The 16,179-nt window shown below is 35.4% G+C and overlaps 1 protein-coding gene across 6 annotated transcripts in view; it reads left to right on the top strand.

Annotated features, from left to right (window-relative positions):
• The first annotated feature begins 6,636 nt into the window (after positions 1–6,636).
• The window catches only part of LOC136760341 (DNA-binding protein SATB1), a 55,444-nt gene continuing 45,901 nt past the window's right edge, over positions 6,637–16,179 (top strand). For all 6 annotated transcript variants that reach the window (XM_066715700.1, XM_066715698.1, XM_066715699.1 and 3 more), the window contains exon 1: positions 6,637–6,823. The gene's annotated coding sequence lies outside the window, so the exon portion shown is untranslated. The remainder of the gene's footprint in view (positions 6,824–16,179) is intronic.

The following is a 16,179-nucleotide window of genomic DNA, read 5'->3' as shown; positions in this document are numbered from 1 at the left end:
TATCCTATAATTTGTTCTTCTGACTGCCCTTTAACTTGAGCTCCACGATAGCTAAATCAATTGTAGGGGAGATAGAACTAACATCTGAGGGAAGATAGCAGATGTGATATTTTAAAACAACAACAACATTATTATTATTATTATTATTATTATTATTATTATTATTATTATTATTATATCCTTCTATCAGTAAATTAACTTTTTCCAGGTGGGGGGAAGTCAATTGTATATGTAAGCTTCTCATTATATATAGTAAGCTGGCATCAAGGAGGCAGAAATCAAATTAAAAATATTTCTACTTAAATAAACACCAAACAATACACTATACCATGGTCCTGAAACAACAGTCCCTCTCAAAAGTGTGTGCTGCTGGCCCAGGGGTAGTCAGATAATGGACTGATTGGCCAACCATACATGAGGCAGCAAGGCACTGCATTCTCCTGCTGTCCAATCAGTCAATTAAGACTCTCAGACATCTGAAGGGGCAGAATTCACCCTGTCACACTATATGTTGAAAACTAAAACACTGTTAGAAAACTAGCTCAATCATTTCAAAGTGCTTTAGGACAAGTCATATTACAATATAGCAACGTCAAAGTGCAACAGGTGAACTACAAGATATGTTTAAAAAAGACTAAAGTACAACCAGGACATTGACATTGAATGACAAAATCTAACAAAACGTATTCAATACAAATCTGTTTTGAAGGTTACGCATTTACAGGAAGCCTTTAAATTTACAGGAAGCAGCACGTTTTTATGGAAGGTTACAGAGGGCTTCTGAAGTAGAGAAATCAACACTGGTCAGAAGGAGGCAGTTATGTGAAACAAATAGCAAAGCTGTTACAAGAAAGCTAGTGGGTTAAGGGAAATCCAAAGACAACTGATGTGTGTCTAGTTTAGATTTGAACAAGGAGAGTGTGGTGGCCTCTATAACACACAAACAGCACATCCTCAAGGTGAGAATATGACATAGGTAAAGGAAAGCCCCTTAGTGCAGTTCTCTCGGGAATACGAATACCTGTAAACAGGTCTGAATCATGGGTTCTGATTTGGGTTCTTGACCAATGTGGTGGGTGGTTATTAGAGAGTTAAGATTGGGGTTCTTAACCTGTGGATGGGTTTGGGGTTCAGAATTTTAATTCCAGTAAATAGAGCACAGTCATCCAGGTGACAAGAAAGCAAAACCTGGGTACCTGGAAGGGAGAGTTGGGATTTAGTTTTTGGAGGTTTTGTTTTGGATGTGGCAGAAGAAGGAAGAGACATGCAAGTCAATGAGAAAGCAACTGGTCCAGGGGGCTCCTAGTTTTCTGAAGCTGGCAGTAGCTGACATTGCTGAACCAGAGAGTAATGGTGTAATAGCGGAACCACGTTGTCAGGTGACATTACATAGCCATAGAGATGTTACTAACCCGAGGCCCAAGAACAGGAGTGAATGAGTGAATGGGAAATTATTCTGGGGAGACCAGTGCCCAGCAAAGGAAACAGATTGCATGTATCCAGGCATTTGGGAAGTGTTTGCTGGCATTTGACTGACCCAAGCCTGGTTGCATTACTGAGGGTTTGAAAAGATTCTGTTAAGAGTTGCTGAGATGAAGCAGGAGAGAACCAAAGGAAAGAATATCATGGTTTTGTAGTATGCACTTAAAGAAGATTAAAATATCCATTTGAATTCTAATTCATATGTACACAAGTATATACATTTTCATTTTTAACCTTTACAAAAAAAAAATTCAAAGCTGTGAAAGGATTTCATATTGGGCAATAAAGGGAAAAAGTGGTTATGTACGATCAACAAATAAAGACTCATCAAGAGTTGACATTTCTGAACCTCAAATATTCAAGCTCTGAGTGGGATGCATGGAAAATGAACCATCTAGAATATTTTAGAGAACGCATTCTCTCACTTAACAACAAGCATCAACACTGATTGTCAATAGGAAAAATGTTTCTTTGTGGGAAACGCAGGACAGATTTTAGAAAGTGCAAATGTCAGTTGAACTATATCGAAGCCTGTTTTTTGTTAACCTCGGTTTCAGTTTGAAAAAGGCAATAGAGGTGCAAAGTCAGCACTGCATGAACTATGGGAATGACTTGCAATACACCTCCATTAAATGTGTCATAAACCATTAGCTATGGTTAACTATTTTACCACTTGAAATGTACACAGTCTTGCTGTTTGCCGCCAATTATATTTAACACAAAAGGGAACTGTGAAACATTAAAAACTAGCTCGCTCTGAGCTAAACCTTTAGGCTTGTGAGTCTTGCTGTATGTATGTTTTTGTTTGTGTCTAGTGATTATACACTCAATAGAGTATTTCTGGATGCACATTTGCTTATGAGAACTTGACCAACTATGACCAAAAATGATTAGAAATATTGTTTGTATATGTATTTGAGTTTTTCTACCTTAAAATATTTACCTTTTAATGTCCTTCTGTTGTGGATCTTTGATGTGAAGGAAGTTTTCTACGCCCACTTTCACTGGGCACAGAAAGTCATACATGTTTACAATAGAAACCATAGTAACTAGAAGCAATTTGAAGTGTGATGTCAACAAACCGGCATCTAATTTGTCCATATCATAAATATAGAAAATACAAAATAGACAATGATGATAAATATAATTAAGCAGTACGTCAGCTTTATTTTTTCACAATTGGGAATTTGTGTTTTAAATTGAGTGGACTTGAGAACTTGAATTTTTAGTTTTTATTTAACTTAATATTTTGTTATTTAATTTGAACCAGGTATTAGCATGAAACAGTTCCTTATGGAAAAAAACACACATGCTTATAATGGTCTATATATTTTTAATAAATGAATAATTTGCACAGTTGTAAATCCTAAAAATGATTGCCAAATGGACTACACTTATTGGTGACACTTATAATATAGTTGCTGCTATAGCCCAAAATGAAACATAGTAGAGTGCAGTTGAAACCAAATTGTGCAGCACTGAAAGACAGAGGTCTGGATTAAATCAAAACTTTGAGCCAACTGTCAATCTGAAATTACAAAGCTAGTGCTCTGTTGGGGCTTTTTGGTTGGCCAGGGCCTTCGTTCTTCTGGTAGATCAGTTCTAAGCTTGAAATATTTGTAGTAATTACTGGGTTGGTTAAATACATTTGTATTTAATCCAGTCTTCAGACATATATATAGTTAATATTTATAGAGAGAGAGAGGGAGAGAGATGTATATTATTAACCAGCGTACAGTATGTTTAGACTATTTTGAAGGTATCTTGCAGTACATTTGGTTTACTACTGCGCTAACTGTCCATGTGTACTGGTAAGTGGCTTTGCCTTGTTGCTTGTCCATGAATATCTTGTGCAGCCTGCATCTAATAGTCCTGGCCCTCACATCTGCTATGCTTCAGAAGGGCGCTAATTGGGAGGAGCCTCGATCCTTCTTCTCTCATCCACAACCCTGCAGCAAGGTCTAGCAGATCTGTTTCTCAACTACCCTGCCACATGTTTAAACTGTAACATTATTATATACTGCAGGTGGAATTTTCAAAGGCTTTTCTTTGTGCTATAAATAGCTATCACAAATTTCCTAAAATAACAGACATTATTCTTAAAGGAGGCAATTCAATGCAGCATATGTTTTATTGTTGGAGATACAAACATACACAAATAAATATGTAAATAAATAAATAAACATGCATTGCAGTTTTATTCTAATTCGCTCAATTAAAATAAACTTTTGTATTGAACTTGAAATAAACATAGGAATTAGAGCAATTTAGAACAACAACAAACTATATTAGGTTTTCATTTTATTTTGACATTGTGTTTTGTGTAGTATGTATACTATGCTCTGGTTAACTGTGTGGTTTTATGCCATACGCCATATGCCACTGAACCAACTTCAGCACAACATTGTAAGACAGAAGTGTTTGCTGCCATCTACATGTATATAATATATCTTCTGCACATATAAATATGTGTGTCTGTAAGCACTGGGCAGGTTATAAAGTAAAATGCATAACTGCACCAGTGTCCCTTCATATTACACCAGGATGAGATCAATTACACACATTGGTAACCTCATGTCGTATTAAAACAGGCTACTGCCTTTCTCATTGTGCCTTAACTCCATTTATTACTCGATCAAATGGGACTTCTGTACAGCTCTGCCAATATCATGTAATCCATTTACTAACGACACAGCATTTTATTTTTTTTATTTTGCAGGTTTGTGGGTAACGCAGGCTACAGTATATGTGATGTATGATATTGAGTAAACAAACGCAGACCAATACAAATCATACTGTAAGTTTGCATGACTTGAAAGGTAATTTATCTCTTACGATCTCAGTACACATTTCACAATTTGCCTGAAAAACGAATGTACAAGGTATAAAAGGAGAACGTGATATTCTGAAAGTAACTAAGCTGTATTTAGTAGGCTACATTAAATAGAGGTTTTGAAAGGCGAAATTTAAATACCACAACCACAATATTAATAGTAGTAGTAGTAGTAGTAGTAGTAGTAGTAGTAGTAGTAGTAGTAGTAGTATATACATATATATTCTGCTGAGGAGAAGGTGATTGTGATAAACGCATCACATGCATAAACTTCACGTTTTCATAAAGACTATTGTCTTGTGTTAGGGAGAAGCAAAGCAAAAAGAGATATAGTATCCCTTAATTGTTTAATTTATTATTCAACATATCTGTTCGTGTGAACGTGTCTATGTGTGTACAGGTGTGTGTGTGTGTGTGTGTGTGTGTGTGTGTGAGAGAGAGAGAGAGAGAGAGAGAGAGAGAGAGAGAGAGAGAGAGATTGTGAGTTACAGGTATAGAAGAAAAAAGTACCGTAATTCCTTAACACATATCTGGTGTTATACAAAATTTAAAAAGAAAAAGGAGACGACATCAACCACGTTATATTAATTTGACTTATATATATATATATATATATATATATATATATATTCATATATTTTCATATGTGTATGTTTGTATTACTGAACTTACTTAAATATTCCACAATGTATTGTTTAAAAAATATGAATTTCTCTATCTGTTATATATAAATGCACGTCATATATAGTATACATGAATTATGTAAGCGTGTTTTTTAAATCATTTTAAGTCTAAAAAAGATTACATTGCATGTTAAAATGAAATACTATGATTAAATATATAGTACTTTGTCTTTTGAAAACACTATCCGTTTTTTTAAATGTATAGCCTCTATTTCATAAGTGAAAATAGCGGAATGTGAAGTCCTATCATAACGTGCAGTATAAACCAAAGAAGCGTATTCGTGCTTTATTTTAAAAATAAAACGGGGATACAGCATTACTATTACAAAATCCAAAGGGTTTCCAATTCATCAAAATATGTTATAGCCATTTACCTAATTTTACAAGCAACCTCGAATATATCAAAGCTACCCACAGTAGAATAACAACCGGACACTGATGTAAAGTTTACAATATTACGTGCAGCATCTTAAAGTTGCGTAAGATACCAAACTGAACATCTTTTTTACAAACACGCTTTGCCTGACATTTTAAAAACATTGAGCAATACTTGCCATGACACCTGGAAAATAAAACTTGTACTTGTTTTAGTAAAACTACCTGTTAACTGTGAGACACGTATTTCACAATGTCGTCTTCTTCTTCTTAATAATAATAATAATAATAATAATAATAATAATAATAATAATAATTGTTATAATTATTAATAATATTACTCATGATTCAAGTTGTATAGCCCAAATCATACAATCATGAAATTTATATTTATGTCCATACTTCCCAATTCTGCAAATAATAATAATAATAATAATAATAATAATAATAATAATAATAATAATAATAAATAGACACATGAGTAACACTTATTGTCTGCTTAGTTTCTGCGTTTTGGTGGGAAAGTCTTAAAAGCCAGATAGTTTGATTAGAAGAGTGGCTGAAAACTTGGTATTTTGTGGTGAAATTGAATGACTGATAATGATGTATTTCTGGTGAACCAAGAAACAATGCCACTCTATCTCTAGATGTGAAGCTTAGAGGAAGGCGCCACAAACACACACAGGGAGTAAAAGATGCGCTTGTGTAAGTTTGAGTTGTGTAAGTCACATTTTACTTTTAGCTGCCACATGCATCTTCCTGTAGTCACCTTTCAATGCACAATAAAACACATTTCCAGTCATGAAAGTACAGCTAATGTGTATTTGTATTTGTATTTTTTTTTTTGTCTCAGTGAGTCTATTTTTAATGTACACACTTATCCTGCTTAATTTGATCCAAACCCCATTCCCTGACAGGTGAGCAATGCGGTGTGCAAACATGAAAACGAATGAGTGCAAGAGGGGAGAAAAAAACAAAAACAACCCCCCCCCCCCAAAAAAAAAAAAACCCTCCTGGCACCGGCAGGCTCTTCTCCGCGGTGACTGCGATCCCCGTCCCCCCAGGGAGCAGGCGTTGTGAGCCGCTATAATAAAACAGCTCTTTGGGCTCCAGAAAGGGCTCCGCCACAGCTGGCAAATCATCGATCTGAGCATCAGAGGCTGGGAGGGGGCGGCCCGGTTACCTGCCTTCCTGTCGGCACAGCCTCCTCCCCTGCCTCGGCGCTGCCTCCTCCCCTGCCTCTACCCCATCCCCGCCGCCGCCGCGCTCGCTGGCATTCAGGCGCCGGACTCCAACCTGCAGCATCAGCCGCTGCGCAGCCAGCAGCCCCAGCACAGGACTTTTATTCTCTGGATCTCTCAAGGTGGGGCCACAACTGAACTGCCGGTGTAACTTTTGATGGGAAATAAGAGGCTGGACGGCGTTTGCTAACTTTGGCGTCTTAGCAGAGGTATTGTTCACTTTTGTTCCCCCCCCTCTACACCCCACTCATCACCTTTGAATGTAGTCGCATGTACAGTTTCTGAGAACTCAGATGCACAACTGCTTTTAAACTGTGAGTTCCCCCTTTGCTCTACTGCTACACCTAGTACTTTGTGGGTTATTGTATTACTGTCATTACCAGAAAGTCTCGCATGTGTGTTCATGGTCGGTTTGTCCTGGATGCAGACTGTACGAGCACCTGTGTGACCAGTCAAACTGTACTAGAGATACAGTTTTCTCTGTAAGGATGCATATGCTGACATCTGATTATATGGCGCAGTTAAGTGGTGATAATAGATGTACACTACAGATCTGCAGAACTTAGAAGTTAAAATGAAAAGTATTTGTAGAAAAGCCCAGGATAGCTTATCAGTAAAGTAAGCATCACATATGCATAGCAAGTACTGCACAATAATCAACACATATATAAATACATGTATTATTATGCATACTGTTTTAATTTTTATTATTTACAAAAATGCACGATTTCACAATCATAAGGGCGTTTCATTTACCATCCCGTATTGGAAGATTGGCTTCTACAAGAAGTTGTTTCAGGAGTGATTCTTGCTTTTTCATGTTTTGTTTTACATTCATATTATGATCTGATAACATGAGTTGAGACTTAATTGCAAGCCAGTGAAAGTGTCTGTTGCTGTTATTGTGGCCACAATGTGATAGGACTTTATTCCATGGTGCAATTGAATGCGATGTGTGTGTGTGTGTGTGTGTGTGTGTGTGTGTGTGTGTGTGTGTTAGTGACCAAATTCAATTGAACAGAATGGGGTTTGCATCTTCCACAGAAAATACTTTCCACCAACGTCTTCCTGAGTCTTTCAAAACAAATGCATGATAATAAATGGGTAACAGTCATGCAAATAAATGTAAAACAAAACAAGAAAACATGTTTGTAAATGTTGGTTTTAAAACGTCAGTTTCTTAGAATGCTTATAACATTATTGAGATGTACAAATACGGTATATAGATAAACATATATAGATACAGATATAGATATATTTAGGCTTAAGTTCTGTCTGTCTACCTTGTCTTAATTAATATTTAGTAATATTTGTAAGGGGGAAATTAACAATATAAATGACGAGATATAGGTTCACAAGACGTAAGGAAGATTTTATTATACGTATTACTTTCTGTTTTAATTTAATTTAAATATGTGTTTTTGCAATTTTGAATGAACCACTCTCACCATGGCCAGGAAAGATGTAATGCAAATGCTTATAATGCACATCTAAAATGCTATCTACAATGATATGGTTTACTTTGGATTTCCAGCTCTGATAATGATGCAATGTTTGTCAGTTTCTTCAGTCTTGCAAAGTAGTTCCTTTGGCACTTATGACTTTTGCATTGTAATGGACTGGTGAAATATACACCAGCATCTGAAGTTTAATTTATTTACAGTAAATATAGTAACATACAGGTGTATATGTATACAAATACATATATAGCAAGTTACATATGTAATCTTAACAAGCAGTTTTCTGCAAATACCAGCTGATGAACTGCCAACTGGCTTAGGGTTATTAGGTTATTGATTGTTGCAAAACTCACTCTATAAAAAATACTTAATTGTGAACAAGAAACTATAAATACCACTGTTAAAAATAATATTAACATATAAGTCTGCTAGAGTGAATCACCAGAAGCCCCCTGAACTCTTTCGATGGAATTTCTTTTCATACCATGGATTTTTTGATGGCATATTGAAAGCTGTCTTGGAAGTTTTCTGTACTTCCGTCTGCTTCTCATTTACACTGTGTTCTACATCATGTTCACTAAACACTGCGTATGTCTAACAGGGAGTCAACAGGATGACCTGAGTGTTTCATTCAGCTCCTTTAGGTATAATAATCCATTAATTACCCTTATTGTTGTGCATCCTTTATTCAAGCTCAGTTTTAATTGGAGGCCGAGCTTTTTGGTCTGAACTGTATCAATATTAAAATGAACAGTTTAGTTCCTTCAGAGTCTAATTGAGTTTCCAGATGGGCTTGGTTAATTGGGGCATAAAGGTGATTGTCTGAATTTTCAAATATTGCAAGTGTTTGCTGCTTCTAAAAGTAATAAATAAATAACACTTTCAGCAGGAAGTGAAAAGTAGCATATTTCATAGAAAAACTGCTCTAAATGATTGAAAACCTCAGCACCCCTTCCAGCAGGCATTGCAGAGTCTGAATGTGTGAATTGGAATACATGAAGGGTCTTTTTTTGTCTGGTTTTGTTATTGATACATTGTATATTTTTTTTACGTAAGCCAAGTGCTTTTTGAGTAAGAATGGTAAATACGTGTGAGATCACTAATGGGAAGTTGTACTGTATCATTTAGGCAGTATGTGGGTGTCTGCAAATTAGCTCCATTGTATATATATATATTTAGATTTATAGTCTATTGTTACACCTTGAACTTTATATCCTTTAGACTTTTGTTTGAATGTAAGTTGTTATGTGTGTTCCAACACCATTAACGTTGGCCAACCATTAACAATCTCTGTAATCAAGTGCTGCACAAACACTTGGATTAAAAAAAGTGGTTGAACTGCAGGTGGACAGAATTGACATTGTTTTAGGTGATAATCTTAAGGAGCTGGGAGAGTAGATATCAATGTAGCAGAGATATTTCTACGAAGTAATACTTTGTACTGCAAATGGAAACAGAATATATATATATATATATATATATATATATTTTTCTTTTCAGTATAATAGAAAGAAGTCCTTAATAATGTATTTATCCAGTACTGTTGAAGAATTGATTATTAAAACGGATTTTAATTTAGCTCCTTCTAGCTTTATATTATTCTTCCAGATACCAGTTTCATTTTGTTTATGGATTTTGGGCCTTTTTAATAAAATATGTTATGAATCAATGTTCTCAGGGTTCAGAATTTCTCCTCAGTAGATTATTAGCTACTAGTTATAAAGACTGTGCCTTGCCATTATTTGCAATGTTATTGACACATTAGGTGCGTGCAATTACAAGTGCCGCTGCTATAGCAAAGCCAAGAAGGTGCGTTTGTGTACTTTGTATCAATTTATGATGATCACGATGAGAAATATTATGATTATTATAATAATTTTAATGTTTTATTTAGTTTTTTTCTCTAAAAGGAAAAGTGTATTAAGAAATTGGAAATATAGCCTATATATTTATTAAACTTCTGAATCTCTCTAAAATCATCTGTTTGCTGCTAGTATAATATTATGCAGAGGAGCAGACATTAGAAGTTTACATCCTTAACATGATGCAAAAGCAAGCTAAAGAGTACTGCTGGAGTTGTTAGAAATCATGTCAATTCTTGTAAGTGCTCATAGATTTCTAAAGCTGTATTTGTAAATCGGGAACGTTATTAACAGTGCTCTCAGTTTTACTGTGTGCTTTCATAGATGACTAAAAAATGTATTATGCATTCAGCAGGTGTGCAAGTGTTGAGCACTCCTCTGATCTTTATGCGAATGTGTTAACCTTGCTTGTTGGCATGACATAACTTCATTAAATACTGTAAGTTCTGAGGGACAAGAAATTGTGCCAATTAAGAGATCCTTAGACCGTAACCTGATATAGATTTTTATGCACATGTAAAACCATACACTCTTTCAGTACTGTAGTAATGCTGTTGGGAATTGCCGTTTGTCAACCGTCGGGGCTTCCTTATAAATGAACATGCAATTTATTCTTCTATTTTGTTTGTCTTTAACAATAGAAAACTAATTCCACTCTTTCATTAAAACTACTTTAGCACAAAATGTGATCATGAAGCATGAAGTTTCCATTGAGCGTGTGTTTTGATGAATGCTTCAAAACAACACAAAAATATAACGTAAACGCAGCATGATCCTCCATGTAGAATAGTCTCCGTTAGAAAGTATTTAATGGCTATAGTAGACATTATGGAATAATTTATCCATAATTGTTTCAAGGACAAGAAATAATGAAGTATTTAAGTGACACCTCCTTCTTTCAAGAGTCCCCATTGGCAAAAATGCATAGGGTGTGGGTTGTTTTCTTAAAGGTCCCAAAATGAAAGTATTATTATATTGTGTATTACCAGCAATGACAGGAAGTCAGACTGTGTTTTTTTTTCTTCTTCTACACTGATATGAACCCTAGTGATCTCTGCCCAGATTCAACTTGGCCTGATGTTTACATCGCATTCAGTACTAACTGGCACTTAATTTGTCAGTGTTATCTCAGAGGAGTTAAAGGAGAGCAAATTGTGAATTTGATCTTGCACTAGCAGCTTTCGTTCCACAGGTAGAGGGACTAGGTGCAGTATAACTGTTATAGATATGACCGGAGAGTAGTTACAAAGGTTGAAGAGACTTTATTAGAAGTGGTTTGAAAATGTATATGTACAAATCAAATTTATAAAGAAGAAAACAACATTCACACACACTGAACCTCTGAGACCAATTAGTCTATTTGTCAATTATTTGCATGTTGGAAAGCTCAGTGAAGTGAAATGACTGCCGGTGACGGACACAAGAAATCATTTTTGACATATATATATATATATATATATATATATTTTTTTTTTTTTATGGGTGAAGTGAGCAAGAGAGTTATACTCACACTGATTATAGCAGTAGTAGTAATACAACCTTGTCCGACTTTCCCTCTAGATATTGAACAGATGACCGTTATCAAGCTAAAACCATTTGTTTTGTCATTTTCAACTCCATTCAGTATTTTAAGACAATAATGTTAATCCCCGAATGTTGATTATAGCTCATCTAGTATATGTGCAAACCCAACAAAAAAAAAAAACACCATTCTGTGCACTTAAACTGCAACCAAGGGAATCTTTTGATTCCCTCTGCACTGAACCTGTCCAAACGTTTTATTTTCAAGACAGCGACTCGGAGCCCGATCATAAAATTTATATAGAGGCTTATTAAAAATCCAGCACCGATATGTAATTAAACAAAAATGTAAATGGCAATGAGGCTCTTTAGTATGATAAGCATCAATTGTATTATTTATTTGATTTGAATTATTTTCTTTAATAAAAATAAAAAACGATTTATTAGCCTCATAAAAAAACCTGTCAGTCAACTTTGTGGCAAGAGATTTGAAGTTGTAATAGTTCTTATTAAGGGGTAACGATGGGTTTGCACTAAAGGGCATCTCCACCCTGGTGTATTGACTGGCAGCGTGTTGCCACATTGGCTATTGTGGGTTCCAGTAATCTGTCCCACTTAAAGGATGAGGGCAGATATCCCATATCCCACCTTAAACGATTACCCACCCCCCTCCCACCAGCCCCCAGTAATTAACATTGTAGTGAAATAACAGCTCAGCAAACACAGGGAAATTATACCTGTGGTAACAGGAGAGTAAATACCTGTTTAGCTGCCAGTGCATGTATTTATTTTCCTGTCGCCAGTAAATAAGGGCTCTGTCTCTCTTTTAATATGTAGCTGTGTTGTGACTCCTCCTTGTTTGATAGAGTTCTGTTATGGTTCCAAATGAGGAGGGCAAAAAAACCTAAAAAAAACTTAACAATGATTCACAGACTTTTGTGGCAAGCTACAACCAGTTTTAAAGAGACAGTATCTTTATATGGATTGTCTAAGCATTCCTGGGCTGCAAGTCAAAAACGTGACAACTAAAAATTACACACATACCTAAGAATATACATATTCATAGGCAACCCCAGACAGTTTTATTAAAGCTCATTTATGTTTTTCATTTAAAATAATTCTGTCAGCACTTCCTTCCTCATAATGTGAGTATTTGACAATTTGAAGGATAGGGATAACAGCATTTGTTACCCTAAAATGAATATTGATCAAGTTTATCAATGGTATTTTAGGAACACTTTTCATCCTTGTTTTTTGTGCTTTGGTCTGTGCGCATTTATGCATTTTGTTGTCAGAAATGTGAATGATGAAAGTACGTCATCTGAATTCTGCCATGACTAATCAGTAAGGCAGTTGTATGGCATTTGAGAAGCATTTATTTTGGGTAATGGTATAGAAACGAGGTTTATAATAAGTAAGTCCCAGTGTTTCACTTTATTTACTGATCCTTTAACTTCTTATGATTTAATTCACTTCTTGTCAGACGATAAATGTTTTGGTTTCTAGAAAAAATGCAATTGTTCTTTATTTTGTTATGCTTGTCAGTATCAGATCTGCGTAGGTTTTTCCAAATTCTTTGTTCTCGTACATGCAAAAGATCTGAAATGCCGTGCTTTGGATGAATCCAAGAGCGACACTACATCCTGGGCTTTACTTTGTAAGGAAGAGGTTGTAATTCCCACCCACAGATCCCAATAAAACGATTTAAATACAGCATTTTCTTTTGTTGTGCATGGTGTGACAGTGATACTACACTTCCGTCATAACGTGTTACCAGTAATGTGCAGTAAACTAAAGGAAGGGGGTCACTCAACAATAAACACACAAACTGAATATGCATACACACACACACATGCATACGTGTGGCTTTTATTATGGTGGTATTGTACAATAAATAATTCAGACCCCCTTTTTTGTGTCTGAATCTTGAACGGATTATTTGAAAAAGGAAATTCAGTAGCAATTGTGACATACAGTTCATGTATGTTTAGAGTAACATACCTGGTAATGTCAACAGCGCTTGTCTTAAAATGAGCCCCCTTACATAGCTATTAATAAGGGGGTGCCAGTCATTATTATTATTACTTTTTTAAGGGAGGCTTGTGTGGGTGGGGGGGCGAGAGCTGTCCAGAGCAGGTTTCATAACAGAGACATTTGTAACACACATCATATTTCCGATGTTTGCACTATTGTAGAATTAATTTCACTGTGGGCTACCTGTCCTGTAAATGCCTTCTGTTTCCTCAATCTGTGCCGATTTTGTATAACGGCATGTAAGGTGTGCACTGCAGAACTGAATTTCATTTCCACGCGTCCCCATGTCCCCAGGGTGATATTGTTCAGCAGATTCAGTATCAGGTGGAGAGTGCCAAGTGCTTTTGAACATCTTATTCTGGGAATTTTAGCACACCGCTTGTGACATGTTCTATATACTATGACACGAAAAGAGAGCATTTGACTTTTTGTAAAGGCGTCTGTTACAATACAATATGCATACCTGTATAACGTATTGAAGTCATTTTACAATACTTAATTAGATGTATTATTAAAATGTATTTTCATGATTATATATACATTACATCTATTGCCTCTATCAATCATTCAATTAGCCCTATGCCTTAACATTTTAGACTATTGTCTGTATTATTGAATTAGTTGACTTTAATAAGGAACAAACTAGATCATAAAATATATTTGACTCATTACCCCTTTTCAAAGTGTTTAACGTCTACTAATATTTCATGCATCTTAACATTTTATTGTCTTGTAGGCTGCCCTTCCAAGTAGCCTGTATACAAGTTTGGTTTTACTTTTGTATCCTGAAGCTGACTGTGTTTGATCATCCCAGCATGTTGGACACATGCCACAGTGGTGATATTATTCACTTTGGCCCCCATTAGCATAATGCTTAAGGAGGATATTTTCCCACTGGCAATGTCATTGGTTGCTAGTGTGTTTCATCACCGTGATCAGCGGAGTGGTGATACAATATTTACAGTTCTCTTCGCTTTTTTTTTCTTCTTTTACAGAAAAAAATATCAGCTAAAGCGATGTTCTGTTCTAATGGAATACAGAGCCCTGTCTCTTTAACATGCCTTGTTTAACTCTATTAATTGTTGATATGTTGCAATCCACGAGGCAAAAATTAGACCTCTAATTATTTAATCATGTGATGCTCCTCTGTACCAGTGACAGAAAAGTAATTTTCAAGGCACTCAAACTGAGATGTTTGTTGATTGTTATATGACTAATATATTTTATAATTTAATAAAAGCAGGAGGAATAAACAACCAGGCAAGCTGATAAAGAATGTTCTCAACACACACAAACCTCATCTGTGATGAAATAATTGGTTTTAAATCATTAATACAGCACTTACACTGAGGGTTAGCTCAAATTGAATGCAGAGCTTCTCACTGCTAACCCTTTAATTGGAATATCTTACCGAGGGTTTACAGATTTCATCAAGTATGAGGCAGAGACAAAAATCTGGAAAATGTAAAAGAGGAAAAAGGAAGGCAGATTAGCTTGAAGAAATTAATTGCTTTAATGTTCGGGCTTGAATGCACCTCAGAAGTATGGTCCTGTGCAAAACACTGAGCTCCTGATAGCCGCTGTTGTACTCAATTTCTGCTCTTTACAAGAATTAGCAACAATGACGTGCAGCCGCAAACCGCCCCCTTTGTTTCTGTTTTTGTGTCACAATCGTGGTACAAAGCAACACAATTTGTTTGGATTAAAACTTTTAAAAGACATGTAAATGGGTTTCCAGGTGTTTGAAATGACTTGCTGCTGGGCAAACTGGTTTTGAGTCTTCAACCTGCTGCACACTCTTCGGCACAATTCTTTAGCTTTAAAATCCGTTCATTTTAATATCAAATCTAAAAAGATCTGTCTTCACCTTGAAATGGAAACACTTTCACTAATTGTGCTTCATAAAGGCAGTTAGATTGCGAGATGTGAATTTCATCTTAGCATTATGATGACATTTTTAATTTTTAAATTTAAAGTGGAATTTTTATTGTTTTAATAGAATGCCATATGGTCGATTCACAGAAAACTATGCTGTGTAATTTATAATTGTATTTGCCTCAGCATTATCAGTAATCATTAGGGAGTGAAATTCAAGTAGAATGACAGAAATATTTTGAGGCTGAGAGAAACTGCAAAATAATAAAAAATACAAAGAATTTTATGTAAAAAGAAAAGATTTAACATCGAACTGCTTAATTTATATACAGTTTAAACATCTACGACAGCATGCTATTTGTCACCTATTGTGTTGTAAGATCACCACAATGTATTAATTTGAATTTGTTATATGTATTTTAATTAGCTCTTAAGCCATTTACAGTATAGCATATTACTTTTCTCTTGACTCTTGAGTATATAGGACAATGAACTGAACAAAGAAATATGGTTAGATGCCATTTTAGTTGTTTTTCTTTTAACTAGATCTATTCATTAAGTACTCTCTTGGGGTAGAGACCTACTGCATATTTGCAAATAGGTTGCTTAGTTTGGTTTACAGTGCACAGGTAATCCATTTGACAAGTAGCCTTGCATACTGCAAACTCCTCAAGCAAACTGTGCTGCTTTTGTGTATTGCAATCCTACAGTGACATGGCATGCAGTTAGCAAATTACATATATTAATCTTTACCCTCTAATGTATGTTCTTCCTTTAATACTGAAAGGAATAAATTACATTTAACTCATCAAC

This window comes from Amia ocellicauda, chromosome 10, assembly GCF_036373705.1.
Source record: "Amia ocellicauda isolate fAmiCal2 chromosome 10, fAmiCal2.hap1, whole genome shotgun sequence".
NCBI classification, from domain to species: Eukaryota; Metazoa; Chordata; class Actinopteri; order Amiiformes; family Amiidae; genus Amia; species Amia ocellicauda.
This window is presented reverse-complemented; position numbering and strand designations above follow the sequence as displayed.